Raw genomic sequence first — 19,085 nt, forward strand, 5'->3', positions numbered from 1 at the left:
AAGACGCTTCATGTGATGGACACGAGATGCGACAAAGATACGCTCTGCTATCACGCAGCCATTAAAAACTTCTTTTAATTACAGCTGGTTAGGTTTTGAAGCGCAGTCTGATTACAGGCAAAGATGGCTGCTAGGCAAAACCAGGCACCGCGTTCTGGGGAGCGCTGTCATTCCCCCCGCAGTCCAAGACACAGCCATATTCTTTCCAGGCCTATTTATAGACCATATTGTACCGTGCATGTGCCATGGATCCTAATGTGAGGAAAATTATATAGATATTCAAAGCATGACATATTGATTCAACATATTGAACGGATTGTTTTTTCCTCTATTTATTTAAATGATTGTAATAGTTTATAGTGAGCTTAGCCCTTGAGACAGATGGTTGTAAACTCAAAATTTAAGTTTTAAATAACTGTATTAAAATGATGTAAATGATTTTATCCACCCTCCTCATTAGAAGGAGAATGAATTTATCTAAACACAGTCTTTAACCCTCTCCTGAGTTGTCTGCGACTGTTTATCAAAGACAGCAAACTTCCTCCATTGTTTCTGCTGATGAATTTGCAACTCATTGACTGGAATTTTAAAATGTGTCTCATTAGAACGTGTCTGATATGCATAATATTTCTTTACATTATGTTGGGCAAAAGTAAGCATGGTTTTAAAGCAAAGAAGGGAATTATACAATTATCCATTTTGAAAAGAGCCTTAAACTGTAAGTCTGCAGTATATCTCTCATCTAATTCTTTCCAAGAAAAAAACCTTCTAAATTGCCAGACACAAAAGGATAAAGTAAAAAAACTCTGTTCATAACCCATGCAAGTGAATGAAAAAGTTTTCCCTTAAAGACTAGAGCTCTACAAGAGTTCTGCCTGTGAAAAATGTTAAATTATATTTATCTTAAAAAAGCTTTATCCCTTTCCATCTCCCAGTTTTACAGGCATCTCTCTTGTGCTTTCCCGCTTGGCCCTCCACCACTGCACTTCATGCTGGCTTCAGAGTTTCACTGCTGGACAATGTCAAAGGAGAAAAGATCATTTTGCAAGTCACTCAGTATTTAACTATGATAACTAAATTTCATTTGTATCATTTAAAAAATACGCATTGATGTGTTACCCAACCAAGGCTGATAATCAGTCCACGCCCTGCACAAACCAGTAAAGAGTTCCATCACGTACTTCTAAGAGATTCACAAAAGGTGGATCTATGTCAGCAAGTGGTAACTGCTCTATGTGGGCATGCAAGTAAAATGAAAGGGTTAATGCCGAGGACCAACCTTCAGGCAACAGATCTTCTAAGGGGTTTTAATTTGGACTGGTCATGCTCAGGACCCAAAGCCCACTAGCAGCTGCTGTAAATGAAGTTCATTTATACACAGTGTGCAACTTCCAATTCAGCTTAAACTAGAAGAAATCAATTTTCCCAACACTAGCACTACTTTGCAGTATGAAAACAAGCACAGCGGGGACAATCTGCTTCGAAGGTACATTCCTTATCGAAACTAAAATGATAACCTAGGACAACACCAGGAAAATCTAACCTACTTTCAATTAAATTGTTTACTTAAGGGTTCACATAAGGGTCCACCTAAAACATTTCTGAGGACCCTGCAAGTAGAAAGAAGGATCAACACTCTGTAAGATTTAGATCAACAGTTTCTCATGCTATAATGCTGCTGGGCAAAGACAAACATCTTACTTAAAATACTGCAGGTGCCCCTTAATCCTTACTTCCATCAGGCAGCAGGGTAAGCACATGGCAGGTCCACAAGGAGGGGGTAAGGACCTTCAGTGAGACATCAGACCACAAAAGGTGTGAATGATTTTTTGAGCCTAACTAGCGCCATTTACTTAGCTGCAACTCCAGACTTAGTAATGCTTGTGAAAATGTTGAAGTAATACCAAGTGAGTCAGGAAGTTTATGTGCATGCGTCTTAGGTTTTAGGAAGTCAGATTCCATGAGAGAGATGAGACCTTTTTTCTTTGGTACATAAAGGCACTTATTAGCAGCAAGGACATACTTTAGAGTATTTCTGAATAATCTGTCCTGTTAAACTAATATACCAAATTTGAAATTTTATAGTGAAACGACAGTTTCACTACATAAGATGATAAAAGAAACAGCAGAAATCTTAAACTGAGGAGTATTAATAAAATTAAGGTGGTGTGCTGTCCTATTACTTTTGAAGTTCCATTTTTGTACAAGTCATCTTAAGGACATCACATCAGTTAGTTTCAGGGTAACTCCTCAGGATTTTGCAGGATTCCCAGTACAGGCCAAAAACTTGGGCAAAAGCGTACTGTCTGATGAGTTTTCAAAAGCAGGACCTCTACAGTGTGCATTTAGACCTAAACGCAATCAAAGAAGATGGAGTTCTCCATTAAAAGACTTAACAAGTGCTTCTTAGCATCACTCTGCATCCTCCCATTATCTATTTTTCTTAGTACCACTGAGGCACAATTTGCAGTGCCGGAGAGGTGTTATCAGTCATAACTGCTCTCGTGAGACGGTCTCTCTTTACATCCTTCTTACCCCCTCCAACTTCAAGAGCATGATATGCAAGTCTTATTAATAAGCATTACTTAATTCAGTAATTTTTGTAATTATTTAGGAATTTCCTGAGACAGAATAAAGATCATCTTTTAGATATCCAGAGTGCTGACAATTCAGAAATTAGTATATTCCAATACTATGCAATAATCTCAAGTTCCACACTGGCTAGAGAAACTTGGTCAATAACACTACTGAATTAGGTTACATGCTTAATTAATTATTTAAAAGAAATAATGTAATAGTAAACAAAACTGTAAGCCATTGGCTATGAATAAATATGTTCTTTCAAAAGGCTACTAAAAATTCATCATCGTAATTATTATTAATAATAAATTATTTGTCTAAAGGAGTAATCACTGTCATGGATCACAAAATAAGTGACACAAAATGAAGTGCAAAATATTCCTGTAAGATGATGAACTAGATACACAAAACTGATATTGTACACAAATTGCTTTTGGGTGCAATTATCTTCCTCCCATGTTAATATAATTTTGGCATCCTATTATATGTTTTATCCCATGGGGAATTTTAATTCAGGACCACCGTTATCAATAAACTCTCTTCACAAAAATGACCAGCCTCACCTCCTAGCCTGATTTTATACAATCCTGCAAAGAGCAACTGGTTTTATGTGTCCTGTGGTAAATCCAGTGACACATACTGTGCAAGAACAGAAGTTCAGAGCATGCATGTTCCCTATAAGGATAAACATTTCCTTTCTCTTGTTCTTAATATGCCACACAATTTCTAACAACTTTCTACTATGTGGTGTCACTCGGAACATACAATACCCACTTCATACTGACTAAAAAGTGTTTGAAAATGTTTTATCACATTTTAAAACACAGCCTGCACGTTTAGCTCGATTTTTGATATTCACAAATATAGCAGATACTAAGCGTGGAATATCTATTCCAATATTCTAATATAATGATGCCCATGAGTAGATCATAAAACAAATACTTTGACCAAAACCACAGGGCATTCTATGCCTTCAATCAAACCACAGCAATTAATATGAAATTCTAAATACAGAATATAATGCCACATAAATAGTATAACAGCCAAGTCCTGTCTAAGAAGCCATATGTTTTTTCCCATTGTTCAAAAAAAGGAGATGACTTCCCGTCACTTATGTTTCTGATTAGCAAGGTGATTTATGCCACAATCACTAAAAATGCCAGCAAGTGAATGAGAAAATGCATAGTGACTGCACCAGATGTGCACAATAAACAGGAATCCCATTGTAATCTCTGGTACTTAGTTTATATGAAGGTAATGTAAGAAACACTCTTGGATATGGCAAAGTCACTCTTTTTTTACATTTGACTATAAATGATATGAAATAAATTGTGTGTTTTATACTTTATGGCATGCATACATTGATAAATTAGGTACAGTTTTGTATCCCAACTTATCTACAAGACAAACCTGGCTAAGATCATGGGGATTAATTGCTTCAGAAGTGTGAAATGCAGCTTTTCCATTCTTTTCTGCACACTCAGTGAAGAAACAATGATTAATCACTGTTTAACTATTCTCTTGAGGATCTACAAGATTGCCAAAGCAGGACTTATCCTCATAAATCCAAAAAACACAGGTTTAGATTTGTTGCCAACAACTGAAAGAACATGAACTTAAAGCCATTCGTTATCAGATTAAAACAATGTCAAGGCTTTAGAACCCCCTACCAGTGCAAAACTCTTTTTAATCTGCACCTAACAATGGGAATTGGATTAGCAAATCAGATTTGAGAAAAATATATGCATTTGTGTATGTGAACACATCCCCATTATCAGAAGTGAAACATCCTGATGATAATAAAACCACTTGCATTACTCCAGTGTAAGAGAAGCAGCATCTTTAAACAGAAATGCTTCCATTGATATTAATGCTCAGTAAATAACAGAAAACCAAACAACTCTGTTAAAATTGCATCCATTTCCATTTGTTTGCAACAAATCCCACTTATGTATATAAATAATTTGTTTAAATGTGTGAGAATTTGTTTAAACATCTTTACTTTTTGATACAGGACTGTACCGATAACAGTGTTTTACATTTGTCTAACAAGTTTATAATCAATATTTAATAAAAATCACTTTAATAAATAGCTCACTATGTAAACAGATCACATGATCATATGAGAAATGCAAAAATTACCTTTTAAAAGCTTCCTCCATTTAAAAAAGGTATTTATCAAAAAGCAAAATTTTATCAGGGATGTAACACACACTGCTGAGCAGTCTCTGGCTGTATACAACAGCACCAGAGCAGTGACAGCCTTTTTCAAAAAGATCCAGTTTAAAAAATGTAATACCTTTTTCTCTGCCTTTAAAGGGACAAAAAAATAACTAATGCAAACACTTTCTAAAGATCCCCCCCAGAAAAAAAACCAAATAGACAAAAAAACCAAACCAAACCAAAAAAACCCACCCTACATTTAAACGATTGCAAAATGAGGAAAGAAATGAACGTTTCATCCTTCAAACACACTGCGTCAGTCACACCCTGGGAGCCGGGGGGAAGCAGATAAAAAAAAAGCCTGTGGCTGAGTGGTGGCGGTGGCCTGCAGCTGTCCCCACCGATGGCCAGGTCCCACTGCTGTCCCCACCACTGGCCAGGTCCCACGGCACGGCCTCTCGCATCCATCCCCAGCTGCTCCCACTGCTACGCTCCCCCACCACTTTGAGCTTTTCTGCCCCAAAATGTTAATGCTGATAATGTCTCCTACTTAGCTGCAGGCAAAGTATGAGAGGGAAGAAGTCGATGCTGAAACTGTCTGTACCGTGACACCTGCCATGCGCCCTCTGCACCCTGCTTGCTGCACCCCATCGCAGGGGTCCCCGCAATGCCAGGCAGCCCTGCCCAGGGGACAGTGCCATTGCCCAGTGCTGCTACGCGTCACCGAAGTGGCAAGCTTAGCCACGGAAATCGGGCTGCTAGCATTTTAATGTCGTGCTGTAAGACCCAGCCGGTGCAGAAAATCCACAATGGGTAAGGAATTAATTTCTCGAATGTTATTTCTAAAAATGTGACAGTGAGCCAGAGGTCAGCAGGAAGGTACAACCCTTCTCTGAGTAAGTTAGCTTCAATGCAAGGATAACAACAAAAGAGGAAATTAAGTTTCATGCAGACACTGTAAGCACACACTCTGCACTGGCTCAAGCACTGGCTAACGACATGAGAAATAAACGCTTGTCTGAATTACCCTTTTGCTCACAGCACCATTTTGAATTTTCTGCCATTTCTCTTAGTTCCACAAACTGGAAGACCTTGGTTCAGTCCCAGGTCAGCAAAGGTGTTTACAAGCTTGTACCTCTCTCAGAAACAATTGAAAACTACCTTTGTAGACTCACAAAATTTAGTTTGGAGAGTTCAGGCTTCAGGCACTAAAGGAAACACTTAACTGGCATTTCAGCTCCTTTTTCAGATTGGTTCCTATCTGGTTCAGATTGGACCTGTGCCCTTAATCAAATCCCACAGTACAACTAGTATTCACTCCTGTTTGTAAACCACTTCAAGATTTCCAACTACAACTATTAACCAGCCTATGTTTACTAGGCTTTTTATATTTAAGCAGACCAATATATGCTTTTGCCTCTTCCAAGAAACATCTGACAAATATCACTCTACTGTTATCCAGTATTATCTCCTTCCTGAGGTGAGGCACACTGCTTGAAAGACAGAACCAACTGCGCAATGCATCCCTTGCCTACAGCAAGAAAATAATTCACTGCTAACTTGGTCATTAAACAGAAGTCTTTACAAACTCATATATACTGAGGTTAACTGTTCATAAAAGTGGTTTTAAGTACAGATTTTAATCTTATTTACCTAGCTGGTATCAAAAACTAGTCTTTCACCATCTCTCCAGATACGTAACTTCCAGTACCGAATTAGGAGGAGCTGTACATCACAATTACTGTGATGTTTGTAATTTATGCGTTATTAGTTTTAGGTCTGCTTTAAGCATGTTTCACCATGCACTGGAACGTGAACTGTAATATCTGTTATCCTCCATACTAACCATGCAACATGAGTGAGAGGGAATACCTAAAAGCAAGGATACTCAAAAGTTGCGGATCCTGATGCTACCAGAGTAATTTAAAAATATGGAGTAAAATTTTGCTTTGTAAATGACTAACATGCAATAAACCAGCAGATCTTACACTGTTACATTTCATGTATAGACTTGTTTTATTAGAGGCACAGAGTATTTCTGACAATTTTCTTATTGTAAATTACAAGCATGTATGGCAAATCAGATTACATATTGAAGGAAGTCTTTGAAATGCAGTGCCTGATGCATCTGCCTATGTAACTGCTACTGTATGTTGTTCATAGCAGTAGAAACATTTTTAACTACCTTCAGCCGTCTTTTTCTTGCTAACTACTGTAATAACGCCCTCCTGTTGGACCAGTCAGCAAAATATTAAAGGTTCAGAGAAACAAGGAATATATAATATTATAAAACCATTTTTAGAAACACATATTACTTGAAAAATTCCTCCACATATTTTTGCAGCAATTAAGAAAAATAATGTATGTGCAGATGTTGAAAGATGCTCATCATCAGCTGCTACAATACTACATGGTCACTTTAATCCCTATTTTAAGAGTATTCTTGGCAATGTTGCTCCTGCGAGACATTCAGATTGCAGTAACAACGCATTTTCTTTCCTACCATTTTCATTCAGCTCAGAGAAACTGTCCTGAGGAATGCAGACAATCTCCACTGCTCCTCATTCCAGCTGGGCTTCCAAGAGGCATTATACCTGAGCATAGAACCTTCACTGCTTACAACACACCTGGTGAAAAAATGCTCCACAGCGTCTCCCTAGTAATACTGTTAACTACTGTCAAGACAGTAATACCACCCTGGGCTTTCCTGCATTTATTTCCCATAATTCAATGAATTTCACAGTCTCTTGTTTCTCAGCTCTGTATATACATGGGCTAAGTCTCAGGCACTCTGCAAATTTCAGGATAAAGTCGTTCCTTAGGACCTTTTTCCTTGAACATGAAGGAACTTTCTACAGTAACAACAATGTTCCTCTATATTGCCCTTCTGTATGTCTCCCAGACTACAGAACGAGCTTCTATAGCAAATAATTTCAAACAATGAATTTGATAGCTTTCCGTATCACTCACTCACGCCTCCTCTCCCTACCATACATCACTTGCATACAGACATACATGCACACAAGAGACACCAAGATACAGCAGCACAGGTATTATTATGAAAAAAAGATGAGAAAACAAAACCGTTAAAAATGTTTAATGAAAATATGTTTGCCAAAAAGCTTCTTTTGAGATACAATACAGAAACAGAAGTTCACATATTAGCTCCTTAAGCCACACCTCTGACAATCTCCACATCTTTGGGATTCAGTCTCACCATGAGACCGCCAACATGAGGCTGTAAAGCACTCATCAGCTTTCATGGGGACCACTGCCATGTCTTATCACCCCTCTAGAATCACCCCTAGCTCTTTACAAGTGTCAACAAGCACCGAACCCTTCAGAGCATCTTTTCAGCAGACTACAGTATCACCTTTTCCAACAGGAATCAAAAGCAGTATTTATCTCCACTGAATACAATAGGTACTACAACATAAAGCTGCCGAATGATACCTCTGCTCTCCCACACATCTTGTCAACCCAAACGGTTTTCTATGACAAGATTTTTTTTTTGTACACCAGACAGAGATCTCTCAAAAGCCAATCAGAAATCATGAAACAAATTCACAACAAAAAATAAGTTATAGCCAAAAGCCTCACTGCCTTCTGTTTCAAACACAAGGAACATTCCTTCAATTCGGCATCATTTAGCATTGACAGATGGAAGCACATACCTACAAAAATCATACCCTTCCCAGAGCAGTGAATGAGAACTGCCCTATACAACAATGTTAGTCATATTATTAAATATCAATAAATAGGAATAAATTATATAAAAACAGTATACTAATAAATACTGCTGGGCTGGAAAGTACCTTGAGATTTATTAATGATGGCAGGATGAAAACCCATAGAAAAGAACTGCATGAAATACAAATGGTTACTGTATTATAAACAATATCATTCTTAGTACTACAATTGCATTTGTGAAAGTGAAGTATTTATATATGTGTATGTATATATGTATACTTTCTTTTTTTTTTTTTAAATCAGAGACACAATTTATTTTTTCTCCAGTGTTTAAAGTGCTACTGGTTGTAATCCCATTTAGTAACTATAAAACTCTGAAATATATATCATTTGGGTAAAGTCAGCCTGGATACCAGGATGTATGGCTCTTTTTGCCATTTTTTGTGGGAAATACCAGAAGCAAGAAAAGTGAGAACTCCAACATTTTCTAGCTTTTCAAAGAGTCACAAATTGAATTAATAAAATTTTCACAGAACACAAACTTCCATGTTTTATTCATACCAGAACTTACAAGAAAAACATGATTATAGAAATGTTTGGAAGCCAAAATATCTTAAGATCATTATTTCTCACATCTTCTGACTCAGAAGGCTTTATCATTTCCATCTACAGGTCTTGCATTTCATCCTTGTCTTTATCCTTCTCCTTTATCCTACAATTTTTTTCTGATCCCACATTTCTAAATAGAAAAGGAATGATGCAGAGGAAGCTGAATGAGAATTTCTGCATCAGTAATGATACAGAACCATAGAATTAGATGGCCACATCAGAACTTGAATGCCAAATTTTAACTATACCTGGACAGTAACCATGACAGACCAAAATCAACGGCACTGCTAGGGCTCACAGGGTTAATATAAGGTATTTAACTTACAAAGTGACATGTCATAATTTCTTTCAAACCACTTTGTGATTTTCAAAGGCAAAGCAGCTGCTCTCTCCTAACTTCTTTCAGAATTGTCCTTCTTGAATCTGGATAAGAGGTCACCAGACCAAGGAATAACAGGCAATTCTACCTGAGGTCGAAGGTTGCTCTTATTCCACTAGAAAGTAACAGTAAAAGAGAAATCTTCCAGGGGAATGGAATCATCTGTGTGTGCTGCAACATGGAAACGACTTCTCAAGCAGATGATAGGGAAATACACAAAACTAGCAAAGAAAAGGCAGTATCTTAGAGAAAAATGGTGGCTTACACCAAGCTTAGCAGTCATCGCTACTATGGGTTTGATACTGAATATCGAAGTTTCCAAAGTAGTTTTTTCCTAGAATTCACGATACACAGCTGGAACAATTTTACTCCTTTTTATACAATTTCCTTTTCTCCCCATGTGATCTGATTCTTATAAAGTGAACGGATACATGTGCAGTGAAGGATTAACACATCACTGATTTTTTTTCCCTCTTTAAATAATTCTGTGTAGGGAACACAATTTATTGGTATAAAGTAGGATTTATGGTAATATATTTCCTCTTCAAGACATAAATAAGAGTTCTTAATAGTTTTCTGTAATTCATTTTCATATAGTACCACATTCTCATACATTTACTAGCATAATGCATCTGCTAGAATACCAATTGCATACTCTGAACACTATTTTAAAAACTCTTCAATACCAACAATCTGCTAGAAATATTGTTATCCCTCTTCTTCCACAATTCACTGTCTACTTCTTGCAGCCTTTTATCTTCCTACTGTATATGCTGGATTTTACAAAAATTAAAAAAAAAAAACAACTCAAACAAAACAAACACCCCCCCCCCCCCAAAACAGAAATGTACAAGATTTCAAAGAATATGAAAGCTATCAAGCTAGAAAAGTAGAATGTTATACTGAAATAATTATATGAAAATTTACAGAAGGCTACAGGTCTTGATTTTTCAACATTTCCCCTTACTGCATGTTGTATTGCCTTCATTTTCTGAGAAGTTAACTTTTCAGTCTCTGGTGGTGATAATTAGAATACGAACGGCACATATGTCTGCTTTTTTTAATGTGGACAGAAATTATGTAATTATTCAAATTATATCAGAATTCATATTCAGAAAATTCCAGCTCAATGGATAGTCTAACACAGGAGATAAACATCCGCAAGTACAGGTGGAGTTCAGAAGGCCTACCTAAGGTAGAAGTTATTTTTCTAGTGCTTTCCATGTAGGAGTTGCATAAATGTTCCAAAATACAGAAACAGACATACACATACATATGCACGTATAAAAGTTATTGTCAGTGTATAAGTTACTACTATCCTGAGACTGAAATAATTTATGTAACATCTGTTTTCATTTTTTTTCTAATTTTTTCTAATTAACATGCATATTTAACGCATAAATGCTCAGACCACCTATTTTTCTGCTGATTTTGTCCCTTTCCTAAGTCATGTGCTCCTGTGGGGTGCTCAGCATAGATGAAGCATTAAATTTGGTTGGAGGAATAGTGGATGAACAGTAAACAAAATATTTCAGACTACCCAAAAGAAGTATGCTAAGAAAATAATCTAAAAGATCTGCTACAATGGTTTATAGCATAAAAAAAGGGATGCCCCAAAGACAGTCTTCTGTTCATGCATCAAATGTGTAATGGGAGTGACTCCTCATCCCTGCCCAAAATATTAAGTCAAAAGTTTAGTCTCCAAACTTTCAGCATCTCTGCTTTTAGCCTGTATATAAGAGCAGGGAGTAAAACTCTGAGCTGGTGCAAATCAAATTTTAGTGACGTAAATTGTCACATTTGTGTTTTTTTTCATTTCTCATTGCCAGTGCTTAAAATATTCACTCGATGCTAGATGTTACAAAGCACTGATGGAAAGTCAAATGTATCAGAAACAGATCTAAACCCATAGTAAATGTTCCTATTACATTGTGTTCTTCACCCACTATAACATTGTTAAATTTAAGTTAAAAATCTAAAATAGTGAGGAGAAAATAAAGTCAGGCGAGTGGAAAGAATCTATCCTTTACATTTACAGAAATAGGGGGGAAATAGTGTTTATACAATTGATTTCTTCCTTAATAGGCCTTAGAACTCTCAATATGTTTTAGTCCATCTTTCTCCTACCATGTTATCATATAAGCACAGAATCATTTAAGTTAGAAAAGACCTTTAAGGTCATCAGTCCAACCATTAACCCAGGACTGCCAGTCCACCACTAAACCATGCTTCTACGCCCCACGATCTTGTCACTACAAATCTAAACCGCAGAACAAGAAAAGCACATGCCATCCACTTCTGTCTATACTCTGCATAAGCACTGGTTTTGCTGAACATCATCTATGTTTGTGTGAATTTAAAATCCATAATGCAATTCAAAACAGAAGAAGAGGTGGGGAGGGAAGCGGGAGGCTCAGTTCTGGTACCTGTCAGATCTTTCCTGTTTCGCTGTTCATGGCAGAAGCCTACTCATCCCTACGGACAGTATGGCCTCCCTGTCCAAGCCTAAACAAACCCATTTGTGTCAATCTGGGCCTGAAAGTCTCTCATGCCTAAAGTTCAGATATTCCTGAGTCATCCCATTTTAGCCGTTATGAAGAGACACATATTCCTCATTTGCGAGCTCACCACTAAGAAAAGACATGATCGATGCCTATCACTCTTAGCTTTAACTGTCTTCTCTCAGCACCTTCTCCCTACAGGTTTCATGAGGTGCAAAGCTAGAAGGGCAGCCACATTCCCCATACAGTCTGAGTACACCATTGAGTAGCAAGTGATCCTACAAGGAGCCCTGAAAGGTGGTGCATCTCCCACGTCAGTTAAAGGCAGGAAGCATTTCTCTTTCTTCTCTTTAGCCCCTTTGCAACATACATATTTTAAAATAGTAACCTTCTCAGTTGCTATGAAAGAGAACAATCTGTCTATATGGTCCCCAAATCAGAAGCTGGACATGTTACATTTCTTTTGAACACCCTTAAAAAATATTCAACCTTGAGTTGAAATAGGGATCCTCTCAGAATATAATAAAACCTAGAAATATGAACTCTCCATTCATATCTGAATAGCAATTTGACACATTTTAATATCACAACTAAACCAAAGTTTACCTGATGAATATATAAATACTGTCATTTCATGACTACAGTTACTACAGTTGGGGTGGACTCCAATGAAACTGAATCCTGGGTCTTTGCCAGTATTTACAAGGAAGAGTTTAGCAGCTTACATCCTGTGAGCAAAGTGGACATTTCATACAGCCAAAATCTCTGCAATACTCATATTTCTTCAGCATTCTGTTGATATCCTCCAAACTGAAGCACTCTGAAGCTTCTTTGAGCTTTCTATCCGTTTTTCTTTACCTTTGCCTGTTTTAAACACAAAGAATGTTACCAACTTGAATCCTTACAAATGTAGACTTGTAAGAAGTGTAAACTTCATCATCATCAAAATCAACACATCAAAAATAAACATTAATCCTCAGAGTCTTGCCCCTGTTACAAAGCATCCCCTTTCCGCAAACTCCTCTTTTGGCTGGCCAGATTGCCTCTTTAGTAGCGATGCTAAAGGAGCCAGTGGGTAGCTTCTTCACCAGCCTCAAAGGCCTCGTCCTCCCTTTCCGGTCCTGCTCCTCTCTGGGAAAAGACTTGACCAGCAAGCTCCTCTTTCTCAGATGAAAAAGACAGGATATGACCCCCTTTGCTTGCCTCAGTTAGACAAAATTTGCAAGGTTTTATGAACTAGTTGATGCCTTGTAGCATCCCTGCAAATTCCTCTGGCCTGTATTTGAACTGCAAGTTACAGGAAAAGGTCTTCAGTAAAGATTTTCTCAGATGCCACACAAGTATCATTGCACCACTGCAACTTTTTTTACATCTTAAGTCAATACTTTCACTATAAATTAAAGAGGCATTACTGTGGTCACCATCAATGAAACTACCAAAACAAAGTCTGTAGCTCTGCAGTTTTTCCTCAGAATTGAGTGCAGAATTGTATCCCCTTGAACACAATCTTTCAGGGAAAAAACAGGAGGGGAAGATGGCACTATATAACATGGCTTAATGTTGAGTTAGAGGAACCTCTAATAGCTTCCATGTAAGCTCGACTTGAGATTCTGTATTAAAAAGAAAAAAAAGCGTCTTTAGCACTTGTGCATTACATTTTGCCAATAAAATCGGAACTAAAACTTCATTAGCTTTGAAAAGATCTGAATTATTCTACTGTTACCATGAAAGCATCTTAACTCTTGCAGGTGAGTCAACACTCACTGTTCCCATTGTGCTTATAATTAATACTAACCTACATATTAAATAAAAAGGTATACTGAAGATAGCTTCCTAGAAACGTCACTGACTTTTCCCTTTGCCAAATCCAGCAGCCCAGAAACACATGTTCACAAAAAATGCATTGCTAATAAGAGAGAATGGGGTCAACAAGACATCCTTCAATATGTGGCTACAGTATAACATCTCTTGTACATAATTTTGTTTATAAGCACTTCTCACCTTTGTTAAGCTCTCTGCAGTGCAGAACAGCAATTGACTACTACGTCCTGTAGGTAAAAGCACTGTGATACCCCTTGCATAAACTAATATAGCTACATTACAGAAACACAATTTTCATCAACAGAGAATCAACTCCCAACTAACAATTTGTATCTTATTAAGACATTTCTGACTATGAATTTGACGTAATTTTCTCTGTCAGTTACATTTATAACCCTCAGGTTAGAGCTCTGAGGATAACTGCACATTAACAAAGGGCTGAAAAACCTTTGGTTTTGCTAGTGTTAGCATTGTCTGCAAGCTCACCAAATCACTGCATCCATTTACCTAGTTAAGAATGCCTTTGCAAGCAGCTGGAAAAGGTGGTCAAAACTGTTACAGAAGGTTTTTTATGGAAATAAGGTTACATGCTCACAAACTGTAGGACCAGTCTACAAAATATTTGCACATACAAAATATCTGTAAAGTTAAATTCAGTTTCCAAAGTGTATCAGTTGCGTGAGTGCATACCAAGATTCACGAATATCAGGTTAAAAGTCACCAATCTACCTTGACTATATTCAGTATCTTAACAAAGAGCTATCATCCCATCTTTTTGCTACATCTTCATGCAGAGATTGAAACTGCACCACAGAGCAACGATTACAGAAAAAGGATCACATCTTCCAAACTATGTATTATGCTTCATCAAGACTTGACTCAACTTTTGGTCACTGTGCAGTTGGTGTATATTAGGTTTGCAAATCGGTATGTGAAGGCTGTGCATTTAATAATGAATACATGACTGCTTGGTCAGGGAGTCAAACAGATTCACCAGTGTAAAGATATGAGAACCTGCTTTAATAAGCTTTGTATGTTTCCAGCTTTTAAAGTGTTGTTAGCATCTGTTTACCTTACCAGGTGTTTGAAGTCATCTTAGATGTACAAATAAAAGAAGCCCTGAACAAAATGTTCACCCTGTAACTACAGACTTTTGAAACCTCTGAGAAAGGTACTAAGATCAGCAGAGGAAAAATCACTCTTTTCCGACGACTGTCTTCATTCCTTTCTACCTTCTCTCCACATTCACCTAAATTTCTTAAGGACTTGCAAGGAAAAGGGCCAACATATTTGGCCCCCTGAGTCTCAGGCACCTAAAGGACTGCTTATAGAACCTTGTAGGTCTTTCTTTCCTAGGAGCACGGTTCTTCCTGCTGGGGATAGTAAGCTTGCTATAAGCATCACCATCTTTCTGGTGACTCCAAATCCTCCGTAACAGCCAGGTCAGGTTGGAGATTCTTCTGCCTTCCTCAGCAAATCAGAAACTCACTGGATTTAAGCTGTGTAAACTTCACCTTCTCAGATTACCTGTGGTACAAAAGGTACCAAAGGAGACCTAATTCTTAAATAAATCAGAACAGAAACAGACTACAAAAAGCCCTTCTCTGAGAAAGATGGGGAATAGGTCTGTAGCTTTTAACGTTCAGTCCTTTCAGTTGTGAGGAGTAGGAGAAGGATCATAAACTTGATGCCAGTAATGATGCTGAGGAGGAAAAGAAAGTCAAGCAGATTCTCTGTGATGCCACATTCATATGGGAGTGATGACCCACATTGAGCACACTACTGTCAGGTAGCTGATGGATTAACTAATTGTTATTGTCAGAATTTTTTGTTTTCCCAAATTCCACTTTTCAAAATTAATTAATTGAAAATAATTAACTAATGCTTCTGATACACTAAACATCTTCAACCTTGACTCAACTGACACATTTGTTCTCTGCCTGACGTATTTTCAAAGCACATCAACAAAGAGGTAATAAAAACTTTGAATGTACATGGGAATGATCTCTTCCAGTGGCAGATTTTAAATAAAAATGGATGGACATGGCCATCTCGATTGTAACACCAAGTAAAAGTGGATGAATGTGGCCATCTTGATCACAAAACCATGCGGAAAAATACCACTGTTAAGTTTGTTCAAAATCTCTGAAGCGTCTATCAAAATATGGTCACATTCTGTGAAAGAACACATGCATACAAGTTACTGAAAAGCATGACAATACCAGCAGTTGGAACGACAAAACACAAACGTGTTCAAGTTGTGTGTAACACCATCTCTTAAGAGATACTGTCCAAAGCTTTGTTTACTATCATGCCTGCCTTTGACCTCCACAACATGACAGAAATACTTTTGCTCTTTTACTTTCTCCACGACTATCAAAAGGAAATGAGACTGCATTTCCTTTTCTGTGTTCTGTCCTGTCCTGAAAAATACTCCACATTGTAAGAGGGTCACTAATTCAGCCCAGCTTCTTGGTGAGCTGACTTATTGAAAGACTGCATTGGTAAGCTGCAGGTTCCCAAAAAGCATATACAAAGCTAGCATCTTTACAATGATTTACTGAAAGCAGCAGCTCGTTTTAATAAAACCATCCCAAAACATAAAATTGATTGAACCAACTGCTGTGCAGGGCATACACAACAGCTGATCAAAATCATTCAAGATTTTTATTCCTAGAATATCTCCAGAGCTTGTAGAGTTTTTCCTACTTTATTACTTCAGTTCTGATACACAACTCACTTAGGCAAGAAGAAAAATTAAGGCCGACTGATATTTGTTCTGATATTTTTAACCAGAAATTTAGATAAACTCAAACTAATCTTACACGTGAAAAATCAAAATTAAAGCCAAATATACTTGATAATCACCAGCAGTTTTCATAACGTAAATACTATTATCTTCCCAATTATCACTTTTCAAATGATATAGCATGCCTTGACTAATTGTATCCCGGAGAAGCTCCATAACACACCATACAGATTACTCCAAAAGGCACAACATTTCTTATATTTAAAAAAAAAGTTTTAATGGGTAGATTTATAATGGCATTTTAATATAAAAAAGAACACTGTGCTTTAAAAAAGGCAGTAAAACCTGAAAACTTTTTCCCAACTGAAAAGATATAATTGCTACCTTTACTTTCCTTACACAAAATATCATCAATAAGACTTTATCTATTTTGTTGAGCATAACAAAAAGTTCACCTTTTCAGACTGTGCTACATGAAGCTTTGCTTGCCTTTTACAGAGTAAAGTAATTTTATGGTACTGTGTCACAATGAAGGACAAAGATAAGCCAACTGTTTAGATTCCTCTCCTTTATGTTGTGGCTTTGATCACTAACAATGCTGTGTGAACAGCCAACAGAAGGCTGACATTTCATAAAATATGCAGTGATAAAAACTAATACTGTAGCATCTGGGAGCGATATATAAAATGCAGAAATACACCTAATAACTATGATCTTAAATTACAAGTTACTAAAAGCTAAATAAGCAGCATACCTAAAAGAAAGAAAAAGATTAAGGCAGGATTTCCGTGCTTCTAGTCCTAAAAACAAATTTTAAAAAATTAATCCAAGATATACTATCTATTATTCTTAACAATTCCCTTTGATCTTAAAAGCAGCGTTGTAGAACAATGCTTTTTTGCTGTATCATTAGGTATCAGCAAAAGCTAAACACAATATAAGCCTTCTTTATCCTGTATTAATGCTCTAATGCTCTGTGAAGTCCCCTTTATTGTCTCTTTTAAAATATCAATAACACAAAATACATATAAAACCCAGTGACTGACTCTTCACTGTTGTGGAAAAAGCTGAAGCTCTGTGGTGACCAAAATAAGTAAAAATCCTTCCAATAAACTACATAAATTAAGTAAATCTCAGAGCAGATATTACATTGTTTTCATTTATTTACCTTAAGAACATTAAGAACATACAAGACAGGCCACATAGAACAGAGGATTACGTCCTAGAAAGTAGTGAATCCCTAAAGAACTTACAAGTCATAGTAAATAACCGATTGCTTTCTTTGCTCTTACTATGTTGCTGTAGCTAAGAAGCTAAAAACAATTCCTGGGTGCATTACAGGGAAATACATGGTAGTACTAAGGACCTGAAATTATCTCCACATATGGCATCACTGCAACGCTATAATCAGGCCTACTATCTTTAATTTAAAAGAGAGCTGAAATTAAAAGGACCCCAAAAGAAGTTACAAGAACTACAATCAGGAATACCTTCTTGTTATTATGTGTATGTGAGAGAGAAGACACAAGATCAGTACATTTCGTTTATGTATGAGATTAGAAATTATTTGATTGAGATCTACAACTTACTACATGTGGAAAAGATGTAATAGTCAATAACTTTCTAACGAAGCACAGAAAAGGACAGTAAGACAGTCACTGAAAAACAAAATCAGACAAATTTTGTCTGGAAATACACCACCTTCATTATTACATCAGATTAGCTAGGGACATAACGCATCTCCTTTTGTATCTTAAATATCAAGCTAAAGGTGAAGTAATGATTTTGATTTTTAAAAAAATAATTAAATCTTTACCTTGTATTATGTCAAAGACGGAATGACTAAATAACCAAAATGATCTCTCCTGCACTGAAAGCAGTTTAATATTAAAGAAACTGCAATACATAATTAACTTTAAAGGACCGTTTTACAGATAAACTATGTTCTCATTCATGATTCCATGGGTCATACTTTTCTCCAATTACACTCAATATGAAAAAACTACTTTATCAAACATAATTTCAAAATAATTTTAGGAAAGTGCAAGTATATTATCTATATTTACGAGAATACATCATCAAGAAACAAAAGAGTGAACTATGTGGTGCAATAGGTTAATCAACTACTGGTCGTCCACAGGTCTATGTAAACGTTAATATGAAGCTGAAACAAACAAAAAAAAAAAAACAAACCAAAAGACAAAGCCAAAGTAATTGGCCCAAATCATCTGAATATGATAGTTCAACACCTGCTTATGACGTAGATGGTAGAACTTTCTCAGCACAGTTATGAAGTCAAGGAAAATGTAGCAAACCCAGCCTTTCAGTATCAGGCCTTCATTTAGTGGCAGGGGAGAAGGAATCATGTATCAGATGAAAAACAACGCAAAAGAAAATCTATATTTGGTGCGTGAAGAACTGAAAAGCATATTTTCTGTCTGAAAAACCCGTAACAGTTTAAGTATGTGGGAGGCAATTGTCCTTGTGCTTATAATTAGATCCGAATTTGGGGATTTCACTGCTTAATGCACACCCACCCGCCTGTTATTCTTACAATGTTTTTGCATGTCACTTAATGGAGATGAATACTCTT

General features: G+C 36.8%; 1 protein-coding gene across 3 annotated transcripts in view; it reads right to left on the bottom strand.

Moving 5' to 3' along the window:
- The window catches only part of TBC1D5 (TBC1 domain family member 5), a 326,157-nt gene that overhangs the window by 227,724 nt on the left and 79,348 nt on the right, over nt 1–19,085 (bottom strand). The window lies entirely within an intron of this gene.

This window comes from Falco biarmicus, chromosome 4, assembly GCF_023638135.1.
Source record: "Falco biarmicus isolate bFalBia1 chromosome 4, bFalBia1.pri, whole genome shotgun sequence".
Taxonomy (NCBI): domain Eukaryota; kingdom Metazoa; phylum Chordata; class Aves; order Falconiformes; family Falconidae; genus Falco; species Falco biarmicus.